We start from the raw sequence: 18,311 nt of genomic DNA, 5'->3' as shown, positions 1-18,311 counted from the left end.
CAATATATCCAGGTAATTTTCCTTCCTCATGATGCCATCTATTTTGTGAAGTGCACCAGTCCCTCCTGCAGCAAAGCACCCCCACAGCATGATGCTGCCAACCCTGCACTTCACAATTGGGATGGTGTTCTTCGGCTTGCAAGCCTGCCCCTTATTCCTCCAAACATAACGATGGTCATTATGGCCAAACAGTTCTATTTTTGTTTTATCAGACCAGAGGACATTTCTCCAAAAAGTATGATCTTTGTCCCCATGTGCAGTTGCAAACCGTAGTCTGGCTTTTTTATGGCGGTTTTGGAGCAGTGGCTTCTTCCTTGCTGAGCGGCCTTTCAGGTTATGTCGATATAGGACTCGTTTTACTGTGGATATAGATACTTTTGTACCTGTTTCCTCCAGCATCTTCACAAGGTCCTTTGCTGTTGTTCTGGGATTGATTTGCACTTTTCGCACCAAAGTACGTTCATCTCTAGGAGACAGAACGCGTCTCCTTCCTGAGCGGTATGACGGCTGCGTGGTCCCATGGTGTTTATATTTGCGTACCATTGTTTGTACAGATGAACGTGGTACCTTCAGGTGTTTGGAAATTGCTCCCAAGGATGAACCAGACTTGTGGAGGTCTACAATTTTTTTTCTGAGGTCTTGGCTGATTTCTTTTGATTTTCCCATGATGTCACGCAAAGAGGCACTGAGTTTGAAGGTAGGACTTGAAATACATCCACAGGTACACCTCCAATTGACTCAGATGATGTCAATTAGCCTATCAGAAGCTTCTAAAGCCGTGACATCATTTCCTGGAATTTTCAAAGCTGTTTAAAGGCACAGTCAATTTAGTGTATGTAAACTTCTGACCCACTTGAATTGTGATACAGTGAATTATAAGTGAAATAATCTGTCTGTAAACAATTGTTGGAAAAATTACTTCATACACAATGTAGATGTCCTAACCGACTTTCCAAAACTATAGTTTGTTAACAAGGAATTTGTGGAGTGGCTGAAAAACAAGTTTTATTTACTCCAACCTAAGTGTATGTAAACTTCCGACTTCAACTGTACATACATATACACATATATACACGCGTCTCATATATACACATACATATACCCCTTCCCTAATTGGAGTAAACTAGTGAACATCAATGCTTAGGCCTCTACTTCCAGCTTATACTATATACATTTTATAGACACAGTCAATTTTACAATAATTCTATTTTGTTTGTTTTTACTCCTGAACTTCCTCTACCCTCAACCTCTCCGATCATTTTCATGATGTCCATCCGGTTTGTTTCTATATGCCATATCTTTCTAACTGTGCTCTTTCACAAAAGCTCTCAACCTATAACCTATATACTTATTATGGACACAGTATGCTCACATTATTAGTTATCTTGATGTTATTAGTTGTTGTTAGTTGTTATTAGTCCCATCCTTCAACTCCATTCAACACCACCCATCTATCTCTTAACACCATCCATATTAGATTTCTATTTGCCATATATTTTTCAACTGTACTGTGATGTTTTACAAAAGTTCTGAACCTTTCTATTCTCATTGTTTCTACAGATTGTAAATTGAAAATAAACGTTTTTGCTAAAAGTATTATTATATTATTGATTGATTGACTATGACTTTTCAGATCACCCAGTAATGCTATCTGCACGGTTTGCTCCAGGTAAATATTGCAATGCTTGCATGATTCTTGCCATTCTCCTTCGACCTCTCATCAATGAGCTGTTTTCGACCACAGGACTGCCGCTGACAATGTTTTTTGTTTGTCGCACCATTCTCTGTAAACCCTAGACACTGTCGTGCATGAAAAGCCCAGGAGGCCAGCCGTTTCTGTGATACTGGAACCGACACGCCTGGCACCGACGATGATACCACGCTCAAAGTCGCTTAGGTCACTTGTTTTGCCCATTCTAACATTAAATCAAAGAGTAACCGAATGCCTCGATGCCTGTCTGCCTGTTTTATATAAGCTACGGCCACGTCACTCACTGTCTGGAGGAGCGAACCATTTTCGTGAATGGGATTGTGTACCTAATAAACTGAATGTATTTCATGGGGGTTCCTTTTCCGCAAACTCAGTCTAACCCCATCCCCAGGCTATTGCACAGAGCTGGGGAGAAAGTCTGGTGCACGAGACTAAACTTAGTCTAAACTAAAACGCTGTCCCATTTACAGCATATACTGTATGCACTAGCAGGATTTTGTAGCATTTTTCTCAAACTATGTCCTTGTTGTCCCAACTACACGTTTCCTAAATTCTGCCTGTGTCCCAAATGGCACCCAATATTCCCTATTTAGTGCACTACCTTTAACCAGGGCCCATAGGGTAACCAGGGCCCATAGGGCTCTGGTCAAGAATAGTGGACTAGCTATATAGGGAATAGGGTACCATTAAGGACGCAGACTGTCTCTCTTCCATAGTATTTCCTGACCTGCTGTAAGGGGAGGTGCTCTGGACTAGCAGGACAAAGTCTTATGGTCCTCTAGAGTCCATTGTAACAGGAGCTGTTTAGGGCCACATCACATGTCATTTCTTCACAATGGGAAAATACAGACAGACAGCTTCTCTCTAAAACTGAACCAGTTCTGCAATGCTCAAACGTGTGCAGCATATAGTCTACTATCCTATAGTCTACTGTAGTAGTCTAAATTCTGATGACATTCTTGGATGATCCCTACTTAAAAAATTTGATGTATTTATTATCTTCTCCCTATCCAAATTATGATTCCAGTAGCCTATGATTTATACATCTAAAACCAAGCACAAACATTAACTGTTCGAAACTCTGTACCTATAAATGTAATTTTGCATCATCGTGATGATGTGGCTGGTGACACTTTGCGTCTTGAAAGTCAAACATCTTGAAAACTTGACTGCTGACATACAAAACATGTTGGGACTATCAACAGTGGACTAATGAAAAAAATACCAAAATATAGTTAAGAATAAAATTAAGAATAGACTACTACATACAATATTTCCCACTCCCTGCCACCAGGCTTCCAAAATACTACTGCAGTGCTACAGTCTGGAATCATGAGACCGGAGGAATGGAATGACAGGCAGCCGTGGGCGATACCAACTTGTAGTCGTTGAGGGGGGAGCAGTAGCCTACGATCTGTATAGTCTTTCTAGATATCAAAAGATCAACGAAATATCTCTAGGAGAATAATTGGATTATTAAAATAGACATGCATTTACTGATATTTTCACTGAAGAACATTCGGTATTAAAACAACTACTAAAGTATATCAAATCTGTACTAACCCCCCTATCCATGGTTTGAAGCTACCCTTTCACCTTCCACATGTATTCCTACTTATTACTGTTCCAAAGGGATAGAAATCTGGCGCTCGACACACGCGTCTCATCCCCGTTTATATTTAAAACTTTAGTCTGCATTTGCTGACGACAAATTGGATGTACTATAGCGTTTTGATACAACTTGATCGGATTTCTTATTTTTGAAAAGGAATTAGGATTTGTTTTTCACATGAAAGGTACGTTATATTTAAAATGCTACATTTGAAATCTCTCTCTTTTTTTTGTAATTTCGCTCACGGCTAATTCCTTTAACTGATCCACCTCCTCTGCGCTTATGGACGAAGTTATTTCGCATTAATAAACTATTTTACAAGAGTGTTATAAAATGTATTCACTTGTTCCACGGTTATAATATGTTTTCAAACAGTTATTGAAACATTTGAAAGTTTGTTCAACGGTTGGTTGTTCAAAACAACCTGGACCCGAAGAATTATTGTGGCTACAATGTAGCGATGCTGTCAGAATGTTGCTGCGATCCTTTAGGCTACGTTATGGACGTGAGACTTGAGACAGGATGCATTTTGTTGCAACAATGTATCGATCTATGGGTGATGTTTATTCTGCACTTTGTAACCACCCGTTTAACTCTCTGTTCATCGTTATTTAATGCTCATCTAAGTCTCTCTCCCTTCCAGTTTGTTTCTAAGCATTCTAGTAACTACAATATTGTTGTCGTAATAGTTGGCTATAGTCGTTCTCTCTTCATAAAAAAGACTGGCACCAAGTTTCCTGTAGGATGTTGTCACTCTGCCTGCCTGTGGTATACTATGGTCAAATCAAATGGCATCTGGAAATAGGCTAGTATGTGGATGTCTTGTAAATCAACGTAAGAACATCAGCCAGCATGCAAAACTTGGATTAAGTTGCGCATTACTAAATGTCTTCCCTATAACATTATCGCTGTTCCATTTTGGAACGGGTCACACACTCCTTTATTTTGGACTAATTATTTTAGGCATCCTCTCCTATGGAATGGAATCTGGCATACTATTATTACTGCTCTGTAATGAAACTACTCTGCACGGAGAGACATGTAGGCTATTGGAGGGTAGACTGTATAGAAGTATTATAGAGAGATAGAAGTAGCATAGTATAACTAGGCAGTAGAAGAGGCTAGCCCGTGAATCGTGTGTGTGTGTGTGTGTGTGTGTAGGCCTATGTGTTTGCTTCTTGGGGACTTTCCCCCCTCTTGTGCCACTATGGACAAACTGCAATGTTTGCTTCAATATTCAGGAATGGCAACAATTTCCTCCCTGTGGTCAGTGGTGGAAAAAGTAACCAATTGTCATACTTGAGAAAAAGTAAAGATACCTGAATAGAAAATGACTCAAGTAAAAGTGAAAGTCACCCAGTAAAATACTACTTGAGTAAAAGTATTTCGTTTTTAATATACTTAAGTATCAAAATAATTAAACATTCCTTATATTAATTAAACCAGATGGCACCATTTTCTTTTCTTTTCTTTTTATTTACGGATAGCCAGGGGCACACTCCAGAACTCAGACATCATTTACAAATCAGAGGCAGTAGGGATGACCAGGGATGTTCTCTTGATAAGTGCATGAATTTGACCATTTTCCTATCTTTCTAAGTATTCATAATGTAACAAGTACTTTTGGGTGTCAGGGAAATTATTTTATTTAGGAATGTAGTAAAGTAAAAGTAGTCAAAAAAATGTAATAGTAAAGAACAGATAGCCCAAAACACTTCTTAAGTAGTACTTTAAATTATTTTTACTTAAGTACTTTACACCACTGCCTGTGGTTTTCTGTCCGTTTAATATTAGACTGACCAGCGTTCTATCATGGACAAGAGACAGGCGAAATCTGTGCACGTTTTATTCTGAACTATAGGAACTGAACTATAGAAACGAATTACACATAAGAGTCACTGGACGAAGGCGTCTTCTGTACAGGGGGTTTTGTTAAGAGCCCCGACGCTCAATCTGAACATTAACACCCGTCACTTGCGGAACGGTTTTGGAAGCATAAGAACCTTATCTTTCATATCAGCGAGAAATAATAAATAAATAAAAAAAGGTTAAATTGATATACACCTTGTTAGTGTTAGTGTTCCCACACGGCCTTATCTCCATGTTACAGTGCTAGTTTAAAGAAAACAGACGGAAGACGAGGCGTCCACCTGTGCTAGTTAACTACACTTTATATACAAAAGTATGTGGACACCCCTTCAAATTAGTGGATTCGGCTATTTCAGCCAAATCCGTTGGTGACAGGTGTATAAAATCGAGCACATAGCCATGCAATATCCATAGACACACATTGGCAGTAGAATGGCCTTACTGAAGTGCTCAGTAACTTTCAACGTGGCACCGTCATAGCATGCCACCTTTCCAACAAGTCAGTTCGTAAAATTTCTGCCCTGCTAGAGCTGCCCTGGTCAACTGTAAGTGCTGTTATTGTGAAGTGGAAATGTCTAGGAGCAAAAACTGCTCAGCCGCGAAGTGGTAGAATGCGCAAGCTCACAGAATGAGACCAGCGAGGGCTGAAGCGTGTAGTGCGTAAAAATTGTCTGTCCTCGGTTGCAACACTCACTACCGAGTTCCAAACTGCCCCTGGAAGCAACGTCAGCACAATAACTGTTCGTCGGGAGCTTCATGAAATGGGTTTCCATGGCCGAGCAGCCACACGAAAGCCTAACATCACCATGCGCAATGCCAAGCGTTGGCTGGAGTAGTGTAAAGCTTGACGCCATTGGACTCTGGCGCAGTGGAAATGCATTCTCTGGAATGATGAATCACGCTTCACCATCTGGCAGTCCGGACAAATCTGGGTTGGGCAGATGCCAGGAGAACGCTACCTGCCCGAATGCATAGTGCCAACTGTAAAGTTTGGTGGAGGAGGAATAATGGTCTGGGGCTGTTTTTCATGGTTCGGGATAGGCCCCTTAGTTAGAGTGAAGGGAAATCTGAACGCTACAGCATACAATGACATTCTAGACGATTCTGTGCTTCCAACTTTGTGGCAACAGTTTGGGGAAGGCCCTTTCCTGTTTCAGCATGACAATGCGAGGTCCATACAGAAATGGTTTGTTGAGATTGGTGTGGAAGAACTTGACTGGCCTGCACAGAGCCCTGACCTTAACCCCACCGAACACCTTTGGGATGAATTGGAACACCAACTGTGAGCCAAGCCTAATCGTCCCTGCAGCAATGTTCCAACATCAATTGGTAAGCCTTCCCAGAAGAGTGGAGGCTGTTATAGCAGCAAAGGGGGGACCAACTCCATATTAATGCCAATGATTTTGGATTGAGATGTTCAGCAGGTGTCCACATACTTTTGGTAATGTAGTGTATCTAGCATGCTCTGAACACCTGCGTGTAAGCGTAATACTGGAAGTGTAGTTTTTGTCGGACGGAGGCACCCATAGCTGTATGGATCTGTGCAAAACTGCTACAGTAAGTGTATCTTCTATTTGAAGGATTTTTCCTTGCTGATGAAAGATAAGGTGCATCGCAAGTGACGATTATTGAAGTTTCTAAAGGTTTAAAACCCAGCGTCGGGATTGTAGTTCATGGCTGAAAACGAATGGCTGAAAACTGTAGGGAGAAGGCAGAATGCCGCCTAGAGTTTTCGAGAGATATACAGATGGTAGAGAGCAAAATCAAAGAACTCCCTAAATCAGATGACACAGCTGAATTTGCTTGAAAAATGACCACCTCCATTGAGATGTTAAAAAAACAGCAGTATAAGGTGAAAAAATAAAATATGAGAGAGACTTGAAGGGCTACAAAGGCAACAAAGTCTATGACTGGAATAACAACAACCGCCAAGGACCAAACGCAAGATACACCTGCAGACAGGCAGATGGCCATCTCTCCTCAACCGATGACCAGATGAGTGCTCCAAGTGACACAGACAATGAGACCATGCGCCCCCCTTTTCCGGAAGACTGAGATATCCACCCAGCCAGACACCAACCACCAAGAAGAAGAAGACCAGGAGGGGCAGATGGGGCATGGGGACCACCAAGGCGGTCACCAAGGACGCGCAAGTTCCTGTCCTGAACCTCTCCAAAACATCCCTGACACCGACGCAGGAGTCTATGCTAAGTAAGGGACAGTCTTTCTCCACCACTCAAAACATGAAAGCCTTCAAATTGAAAGTGGATACCTACAAATTCATGCAACAACTGCACCTGAAATGTTTATTTTCCCCTCTGAACAGATCCAGTACAAGCTACATATTGAAAGACCCTACAAAGAACGAGGAACCCCAACACAGCAGTCCCTCCCCACCCCCTCGTCCTTTCTTCAAACCCTCATCATTTGTACCCCCTACCCATACAAGCCCACTTGTCACCTTCAACCAGACTGGTTGAAAAGGAATGGGAAACTATATATTAAATGACTAGGGATCCCAATATCCCAATCTTCTTCCAGCCGAAAGACGAGCACTAAAAGAACTCCAGGAGAATAAGGACATCCATCGTCATAAAACCTGAGGACAAAGGTGGGGCAATAGTTGTTATGGACATGAGCTATTATAATTATGAAAATTGAAAACACCTGAACCAGTCTTGTTCCTATCGACCCTTGCAAAGTAACCCTATTGCCTCTTTAAAATCAGAAATTGATAGCATGTTACAACACGCATCTCACCAACACTGGATCACCAAGCGTGAATACGAGTTCCTAAAAGTCACCTATCCAGTCACCCCAGTTATCTATTCCCTTCTGAAGTACATAAGAACCCTATTCAGCCTTCACCCATACCTATTGTCAGCGGCATAGGATCAGTCACAGAGCCCCTTTCAAAATTCATAGATTATTTTCTGGAAGTTATGGTTTTTAAGTTGCCATCCTTTTTAAAAGACACAAAAGATCTACTCAACTGCTTAAACGACTGTCAAATTGATTCCGATGTCCTACTCGTTATGCTAGATGTGGCCAGTCTGTACACCTGCATTCCCCATGCTGAAGGCATACAATCGATTGCCAAATTCCTAAAGTCACGTGATGACTCGGTGAATCCCCATAATGACTTTCTGTTGGAGCTCTTGAACCTGGGACTTACAAATAACTATTTCAGCACAGGAGGTTGGTGGCACCTTAATTGGGGAGGATGGGCTCGTGGTAATGGCTGGAGCAGAATAAATCAAATTCTACCTACAAACCAAAGGCACAGCAATAGGCACAGCAGTAGCCTCGAATTATGCAAACCTTGTCGTTGGAGATTGGGAGGCAGTGTATGTTAAAAATAAAGACTAACCCTTTTCTTCCCCATATTTGTTTTTGGAAGCGCTACATTGACAACAATTTTATTTTGGGGTTCATCTAAAGAGAATCTTGACTTTGTCCATTATCTGAAAAACACAACGACTTTCCTTCAATTCACTGTTGAAAGTGGCCCCAACAGTATCAACTTCCTAGATCTCAAAATATTCAAGGATGATGCTAACAAAATCCAAACTACCATCTATCGGAAACCAACAGAGAGGAATACTGTCCTCCACTTCAACAGTAATCACCCAAGACATCTCAAAACCATTATCCCGACTGGCCAGTTTCTACACCTGAGACGCAACTGCTCTACACTGAAAGAGTTTGACGCTCTGGCAAAGGACATGACACACAAGTTCGCTAACAGAGGATATTAAAGTCCAGTCATCCAGCGCTCCCACCTCTGGGCTCTGGGATGTACCCGCAAAAACACCAGTCTCAACGTCAACAGTGAAGAGGCAACTCTGGGATGCTGACCTTCTAGGCAGAGTTGCAAAGAAAAAGCCATTTCTCAGACTGCCCATCTTAATCTTTTCTTTTTATTGGCCAGTCTGAGATATGGCTTTTTCTTTGCAACTCTGCCTAGAAGGTCAGCATCCCGGAGTCGCCTCTTCACTGTTGACGTTGAGACTGGTGTTTTGTGGGTACTATTTAATGAGGACCTGTGAGGCGTCTGTTTCTCAAACTAAAATTGTTGTCAGTTGTGCACCGGGGCCTCCCACTCCTCTTTCTATTCTGGTTAGAGCCAGTTTGCGCTGTTCTGTGAAGGGAGTAGTACACAGCATTGTACGAGATCTTCAGTTTCATGGCAATTTCTCGCATGGAATAGCATTCATTTCTCAGAACAAGAATAGACTGACGAGTTTCAGAAGAAAGTTATTTGTTTCTGGCCATTTTGAGCCTGTAATCGAACACACAATTGCTGATGCTCCAGATACTCAACTAGTATAATTGGTCATAAGAAGGGCCTTAGATCAAAGTCAATATTCAAACCACTAGGGGTCAATATTTTTAAATAATAGGACATCCAGTAGGCCTCCCTCTGTAGTAGTAGGATCTCAATGTTACCTCATTTTTTACATTTCTGTCATGTGGTGAGGTGTATGTGGTGTGGAAGTCAGGCGCAGGACACCGAGGCTCAGTCCAACAGAGTTTACTCAAAAATCCAACAAGGAAACGGTAAACAAACTACCTCGAAACAATCAGAGGCGAGCATTTACGCACAATGCGTAAAACACTAAAACAGCAAACAAGAAACAAAACACGCAGCACAACGACAGGCGAACAACAACACACAATCTAACTAACACAAAACAGGGAACTTATAGGACACGTAATTAGGACACAAACAGACACAGGTGTACCAGACAGACTAAAGCAATCAATACACGAAACATACAACGGTGGCAGCTAGTATTCCGGGGACGACGAACGCCGAAGCCTGCCCGAACCAGGAGGAGGAGCAGCCTCGGCCGAAACCGTGACAGTACCCCCCCCTTGACGCGCGGCTCCAGCCGTGCGCCGACCCCGGTCTCGGGGACGGCCAGGAGGACGCGGACCCGGGCGCGTGGGATGCCCACGGTGGAACTCTGTCAGGAGGGATGGGTCGAGAATGTCCCTCCTAGGCACCCAGCACCGTTCCTCCGGACCGTACCCCTCCCACTCCACGAGATACTGGAGACCACTCCTCCGGCGCCTCGAGTCCAATATAGTCCGGACCCTGTACGCCGGTGCCCCCTCGATGTCCAAAGGGGGTGGAGGGGTCTCTCCTATCTCCTCCTCTTGGAGTGGACCAGCTACCACCGGCCTGAGAAGAGACACATGGAACGAGGGGTTAATATTTTTGTACTCAATAGGTAGTTGTAATCTGTAACACACCTCGTTCAATCTTCTCAGGACTTTGAAGGGCCCCACAAACCGCCGACCCAGCTTCCGGCAGGGCAGGCGGAGGGGCAGGTTTCGAGTCGAGAGCCAGACTCGATCTCCCGGTGCGTACACCGGCCCCTCACTGCGGTGGCGATCGGCGCTCGCCTTTTGTTGACGGATGGCACGCTGCAGATGGACATGGGCAGCGTCCCACGTCTCCTCCGAGCGCCGAATCCACTCGTCCACCGCAGGGGCCTCGGTCTGGCTCTCGTGCCACGGTGCCAGGACCGGCTGATACCCTAAAATACACTGGAAAGGTGTTAATCCGGTGGAGGAGTGGCGGAGAGAGTTCTGGGCCATCTCTGCCCAGGGGATATACCTCGACCACTCCTCCGGCCGGTCCCGGCAATAGGACCTCAAAAACCTACCCACATCCTGGTTCACACGTTCAACCTGCCCATTGCTCTCTGGGTGGTACCCCGAGGTAAGGCTAACCGAGACCCCCAGGCGTTCCATGAAAGCCCCCCAGACTCTGGAGGTGAACTGGGGACCTCGGTCGGACACAATATCCTCGGGGACCCCATAGTGCCGGAACACGTGGGTAAAGAGGGCCTCGGCGGTCTGTAGGGCAGTAGGGAGACCCGGCAGTGGGAGGAGACGACAGGCCTTAGAAAACCGATCCACAACGACCAAAATGGTGGTATTACCCTGGGAAGGAGGTAGATCGGTCACAAAATCTACCGAGAGGTGGGACCATGGTCGTTGTGGAACGGGCAGAGGATGTAACTTACCTCTGGGCAAATGTCTAGGTGCCTTACACTGGGCACATACCGAGCAGGAGGAGACATAAACCCTCACATCCCTGGCTAACGTTGGCCACCAGTATCTCACGCTAAGGCAGTGCACCGTCCGACCAATACCAGGATGTCCAGAGGAGGGTGATGTATGAGCCCAAGAAATAAGCCGATCACGAACCTCGATTTACTAAACACTAGTGCTAAATCCTCATACTCGGGGGGAATGCGCAGTGCGGGCACTTGGTTCGGACTCTCTACCGAGGTCGCCCCTATGGAAACACCTAGACATCTCCCTACACACTGGGCAGACCACTCCATAAGAGCCCTCTGTTGCCACGCTATGGTAGGATCGTGGGTGCTTAACCAGGGAAGCCCCAACACCACTGGGTACGCAGGAGAGTCAATCAGATAGAACTGAATGATTTCCTCATGACCCCCCTGCGTAGTCATCGTCAGCGGTGCTGTGACATCCCTGATCAGACCCGACCCCAACGGCCGGCTGTCTAATGCATGGACAGGGAATGGAACTTCTACCGGCCGAAGGGGAATTCCTAACCTAGCACAAAATGCCCGATCAATAAAGTTCCCAGCTGCGCCTGAATCTACTAGCGCCTTATGCTGGGAATGAGGTGCCACCTGTGGAAAACGCACAGGAATGCTCATGTGGCCAACAGAGAGCTCTGGGTAAGTGGGGCGCCTACTCACCTGAAATGACTCCCCAGTGCGTGACCTGTTGTCCCCTCTCTCAGAAGACCCTCCCCAGCACCTGGCCGCGGTGTGTCCTCCACGGCCACAGTTGGTGCAGGGGGTGGCCCTCCTCGGGTTCTCCCTCCTCCTCTCTCTAGCGCCAGCACCCCCGAGCTCCATAGGAATAGGCTCGGAGGTGCTGGAGGATGGAATGGACGGCCCCCACTCGGGACGTCCGCGGGTAGCCAGCAGGGTGTCTAGACTGATGGAGATGTCCACCAGCTGGTCGAACGACAGGTTGGTATCCCTGCAGGCCATCTCACGACGAACGTCCTCTCGTAGGCTACACCGATAGTGGTCAATGAGGGCCCTCTCATTCCATCCCGCATCCGCTGCTAATGTCCGGAACTCCAGTGCGAACTCCTGTGCGCTCCTCTTCCCCTGTCGGAGGTGGAATAGACGCTCTCCCGCCGCTTTCCCCTCAGGTGGATGATCGAAGACAGTCCTGAAGCGGCGGGAAAACTCTGCGTAGGTGATGGTGGTGGCGTCTATTCCCCTCCATTCGGCGTTGGCCCACTCCAACGCCTTTCCGGAGAGACAGGAGATGAGGGCGGAGACGCTCTCGTATCCCGAGGGTGCCGGGTGTATAGTGGCAAGGTAAAGTTCTACCTGTAGGAGAAAGCCCTGACACCCGGCTGCAGAACCGTCATATGCCCTCGGGAGCGAGAGCCGAATGCCACTGGGTTCCGGTGCTGAGAGAGGAGGACTGGCCGTTGGTGCTGGGATGGTGTGAGAAGGCGTGGGCACCTCCCGATTCATCAAACGGCGCAGTCTGTTGGACACCTCGTCCATAGCGGCCCCGAGTTGCCGGATCATGGCGTCCTGGGAATTAATCCGGTATTCCAGGGAATCGGGTGCCGCCGCTGTTCCTGCTGACTCCATTTTAGGTGTGTTGTTCTGTCATGTGGTGAGGTGTATGTGGTGTGGAAGTCAGGCGCAGGACACCGAGGCTCAGTCCAACAGAGTTTACTCAAAAATCCAACAAGGAAACGGTAAACAAACTACCTCGAAACAATCAGAGGCGAGCATTTACGCACAATGCGTAAAACACTAAAACAGCAAACAAGAAACAAAACACGCAGCACAACGACAGGCGAACAACAACACACAATCTAACTAACACAAAACAGGGAACTTATAGGACACGTAATTAGGACACAAACAGACACAGGTGTACCAGACAGACTAAAGCAATCAATACACGAAACATACAACGGTGGCAGCTAGTATTCCGGGGACGACGAACGCCAAAGCCTGCCCGAACCAGGAGGAGGAGCAGCCTCGGCCGAAACCGTGACAATTTCAGTCATTTAGCAGACGCTCTTATCCAGAGCGACTTACAGTTAGTGAGTGCATACATTTTTTTTTTCATACTGGTCCCCCGTGGGAATCCTACCCACAACCCTGGCATTGCAAGTGCCATGCTCTACCAACTGAGCTACATGGGACCTCCTCTCCTTGGTAGAGAAACATGTCCAATGCCTGTGTATTTGAGGGAGGAGATGGGATGGTTAGCTTCAACAAAGTGAGCTGTATATTTTCTTACATTCAATCACAATCTTTCTATCCAGATGTAAATGTTTCATACCCCAAAACATCTATTTTTGTAACTAATTTGTAACTAATCTGCGCCAAAATAGCTCAAACTTCCTACATTTCATCATGATACCTAAAGGCTATTTGAGTTTATTCTGCTGATCTAGGTATTTGTGTATATATATTGTAACAATTGTTGGTTGACTAATGTTTTGAATACCACTATGCACCACCCTCACACAGGTGTGGGCAATTGTAATTATCACCTAAGCGCTTACATAAAAAAACAATGGCTTTAGCACATTTCTTGGTGCTCATAACTGCCAAAACTCGTTAGCCTGCCCGGCTGAAAATAAAAGATGAAATGAGGTCACGTCCTTTTGTCTTTTTAAAAAACATTTTGGAGTGCCGCCGTTTCCCAATGTTCTTGAACATGGGATTTAATTTGAAGTCATTTTCATATATGGCAGAGCACCCAGCAAATAAAGCGAGATAGCGCACCTGTTACCCACTCTGGTATTATTGTCATATTATGTTATATATCTCAATTTAACATACTTTATAACTAATTTACATATTTCTTACTTACTGTATAATAACTGTGCCATTGAATTACATGGGAAATACGTTTTCCCTTGTAGGCTAATCCAATAACAGAATGTTAGTTTTTCTCCACACAATTAGTACTATACATTATGCATTGGTTTCTCTACCTGGTTTGTGATCAGTTAACCATACATATGGTTGTTTAACAGCAATGTTACAGAATAACAAAGATCTGGCAGCTTGGTGAGTAGAAGGGCTCCCTCCTAACACATGGCAGTCCAATCAGCTACCTCTGCTACTACATACATGCTATGTTTTCCTCTCTAGCTTCCCCAGCTGTTGGAAGAAAGCAGAAGAAAAACAATGCCTGTTTTTGTGCTTATTTGTCCAGTTGATTGAGGAAATAAAGCAGCTCCCGTGCTCCAAACTGATGTTCTCTGGTAAGACGAGAGACACGGTAGAGACACAGTAGATAGATACCCAGTAGATACAGTGCATTCGGAAAGTATTCAGACCCCTTGACTTTTTCAATTTTTTGTTACGTTACAGCCTTATCTATATAAGGTCCCACAGTTGACAGTGCATGTCAGATCAAAAACCAAGCCATGAGGTTGAAGGAATTGTCCGTAGAGCTCCGAGACAGGATTGTGTCGAGGCGCAGATCTGGGGAAGGGTACCAAAAAAAGTCTGCAGCATTGAAGGTCCCCAAGAACACAGTGGCCTCCATCATTCTTAAATGGAAGAAGTTTGGAACCACCAAGACTCTTCCTAGAGCTGGCCGCCCGGCCAAACTGAGCAATCGGGGGAGAAGGGCCTTGGTCATGGCACGATCCCTACGGTGAAGCATGGTGGTGGCAGCAACATGCTGTGGGGATGTTTTTCAGTGGCAGGGACTGGGAGACTTGAGGGAAAGATGAACGGAGCAAAGTACAGAGAGATCCTTGATGAAAACCTGCTCCAGACCGCAGGCGAAGGTACACCTTTCAACAGGACAACGACCATAAGCACACAGCCAAGACAACACAGGAGTGGCTTCGGGACAAGTCTCTGAATGTCGTTGAGTGGCCCAGCCAGAGCCCGGACATGAACCCGATCAAACATCTCTTGAGAGACCTGAAAATACAGTGGCTTGCGAAAGTATTCACCCCCCTTGGCATCTCTCCTATTTTGTTGCCTTACAACCTGGAATTAAAATTGATTTTTGGGGGGTTTGTTGATTTACACAACATGCCTACCACTTTAAAGATGCAAAATATTTTTTGGGGTGAAACAAACAAGAAATAGGACCAAAAAAAACAGAGAACTTAAGCGTGCATAACTATTCACCCCCCCAAAGTCAATACTTTGTAGAGCCACCTTTTGCAGCAATTACAGCTGCAAGTCTCTTGGGGTATGTCTCTATAAGCTTGGCACATCTAGCCACTGGGATTCTTACCCATTCTTCAAGGAAAAACTGCTTCAGCTCCTTCAAGTTGGATGGGTTCTGCTGGTGTACAGCAATCTTTAAGTCATACCACATATTCTCAATTGGATTGAGGTCTGGGCTTTGACTAGGCCATTCCAAGACATTTCAATGTTTCCCCTTAAACCACTCAAGTGTTGCTTTAGCAGTATGCTTAGGGTCATTGTCATGCTGGAAGGTGAACCTCCATCCCAGTCTCAAATCTCTGGAAGACTGAAACAGGTTTCCCTCAAGAATTTCCCTGTATTTAGCGCCATCCATCATTCCTTCAATTCTGACCAGTTTCCCAGTCCCTGCCGATTAAAAACATCCCCACAGCATGATGCTGCCCCCACCATGCTTCACTGTGGGAATGGTGTACTCAGGGTGATGAGAGGTGTTGGGTTTGTACCAGACATAGCGTTTTCCTTGATGGTCAAAAAGCTAAATTTTAGTCTCATTTGACCAGAGTACCTTCTTCCATATGTTTGGGGAGTCTCCCACATGCCTTTTGGCGAACACCAAACATGTTTGCTTATTTGTTTCTTTAAGCAATTGCTTTTTTCTGGCCACTCTTCCATAAAGCCCAGCTCTGTGGAGTGTACGGCTTAAAGTGGTCCTATGGACAGATACTCCAATCTCCGCTGTGGAGCTTTGCAGCTCCTTCAGGGTTATTTTTGGTCTCTTTGTTGCTTTTTTGATTAATGCCGTCCTTGCCTGGTCCGTGTGTTTTGGTGGGCAGCCCTCTCTTAGCAGGTTTGTTGTGGTGCCATATTCTTTCCAATTTTTTATAATGGAATTAATGGTGCTCCGTGGGATGTTCAAAGTTTTGGATATATTTTTATAACCCAGCCCTGATCTGTACTTCTCCACAACTTTGTCCCTGACCTGTTTGGAGAACTCCTTGGTCTTCATGGTGCCTCTTGCTTGGTGGTGCCCCTTGCTTAGTGGTGCTGCAGACTCTGGGGCCTTTCAGAACAGGTCTATACATACTGAGATCATGTGACAGATCATATGACACTTAGAATACACACAGGTGGACTTTATTTAACGAATTATGTGACTTCTGAAGGTAATTGGTTGCACCAGATCTTATTTAGGGGCTTCATAGCAAAGGGGGTGAATACATATGCACACCACTTTTCCGTTATTTATTTTGTAGAATATTTTGAAACAAGTAATTTTTGTAATTTCACTTCACCAATTTGGACTATTTTGTGTATGTCCATTACATGAAATCCAAATAAAAATTAATTTAAATGACAGGTTTTAATGCAACAAAATAGGAAAAATGCCAAGGGGGATGAATACTTTTGCAAGGCACTGTAGCTGTGCAGCGACGCTCCCCATCCAACCTGACAGAGCTTGGGAGGATCTGTGGAGAAGAATGGGAGAAAGTCTCCAAATACATGTGTGCCAAGCTTTTAGCGTCATACCCAAGAAAACTCGAGGGTGTAATTTTTTGCCAAAGGTGCTTCAACAAAGTACTGAGTAAAGGGTCTGAATACTTATGTAAATGTAATATTTCATTTTTTTTTTTTTTATACATTTGCAAAAATGTCTAAAACTGTTTTTGCTTTGTCATTATGAGGTATTGTGTGTAGATTGATGAGGGGAAAAAAAACAATTTAATCAATTTTAGAATAAGGCTGTAACGTAACAAAATGTGGAAAAAGTCAAGGGGTCTGAATAGTTTCCGAATGCACTGTACACAGTAGAGACACACTCTTAGAAAAAAGGTGCGTTCCGGAACCAAAAAGGGTTCTCCTATGGGGTCAGCTGAAGAACCCTTTTGGAAAGTAGACACATAGAGGCACAGTAGAGTTAGAGTAGGGAGTAGACAGTGAGTAGAGACTCAGTAGACACACAGTAAAGACACAGAAAAGTAAATGGTGCAGGTGCTGTCTCTGTCTGGACAGGAAGGAAGTCTCCCCTGCCTGAGCAGGAAACAAAACAAAAACATCACTGTCAGTCAAGCTGGTAAAAATATTAAGGAGGTCTTTCCGGGTCAGACCTTTTTTTCCCTCTGAGCAGCTGTTTGTGCTGTTTCACTTGAGGCCCAATTTGTTTTTGCCTATGCTCATGTCATCCTACCTAGTTTGGTGACAATCTGTGTGAGGGAGCAACCTGCCTTGTGATTTAATTATATTAGTTATTCTCGTAAGCCTTGTCACTGGCTTTCTCTCTAATGTCCTCCTGAGGAGCTTCAGTCCAGACTTACTCTTGCTGTTTGGTTTTGTGTGTAAAACCTGACTGATTTACTGATCCCCTCCTCCTCCCCACCTCACCTCACTACTACTGCCTCACCCAAAGACCATAGCCTCAGGGCCCTCTCTCTCTTCCACTACTGTTGTCACAATCCATTCTGCAGTGATTACCATAGACGTAGTTCTGCTGCTTCTGTAGCTAGCTAAGGTGCCTGACCGACAGACTCTTGCAACGTGTTATGGAGTGTCTCTCTCCCTCACACCTCTGTCCCCTCTTTCTTTTTCTCCTCTCTCTCGATCTGTCTTCTCTTATCTCTTCTTTATTCTCTCTCCTTTCTAGCTGTCCCCCTCTCTCTATTTCACTCTCTCTCTTGATCTCCCCCTCTAGTCTCTTTTTTTAACCTCTCCCTCATCTCTCTAACTCTGTGTTATCTTTAGTTCCATCCATGTGACACAGACAGTGCACAGGTGCCGAGAGAGAGAGAGAGAGAGAGAGAGAGACTCACTGCATTTGCCTAGGCTGTTGAGGAATAACCTGTTTTTAAATGGTTTATTAATGATGTAATCACAGATAAAACAAAGTCATCATTTAGACTGA

At 44.8% G+C, this 18,311-nt stretch overlaps 1 protein-coding gene across 1 annotated transcript in view; it reads left to right on the top strand.

Moving 5' to 3' along the window:
* The first annotated feature begins 3,341 nt into the window (after positions 1–3,341).
* The window catches only part of LOC311145788 (FERM domain-containing protein 6-like), a 63,165-nt gene continuing 48,195 nt past the window's right edge, over positions 3,342–18,311 (top strand). The window contains exon 1 of the mRNA XM_084182100.1: positions 3,342–3,507. The gene's annotated coding sequence lies outside the window, so the exon portion shown is untranslated. The remainder of the gene's footprint in view (positions 3,508–18,311) is intronic.

The sequence above is a fragment of the Coregonus lavaretus genome (assembly GCF_964263955.1).
Source record: "Coregonus lavaretus genome assembly, chromosome: 18".
Taxonomy (NCBI): Eukaryota; Metazoa; Chordata; class Actinopteri; order Salmoniformes; family Salmonidae; genus Coregonus; species Coregonus lavaretus.
This window is presented reverse-complemented; position numbering and strand designations above follow the sequence as displayed.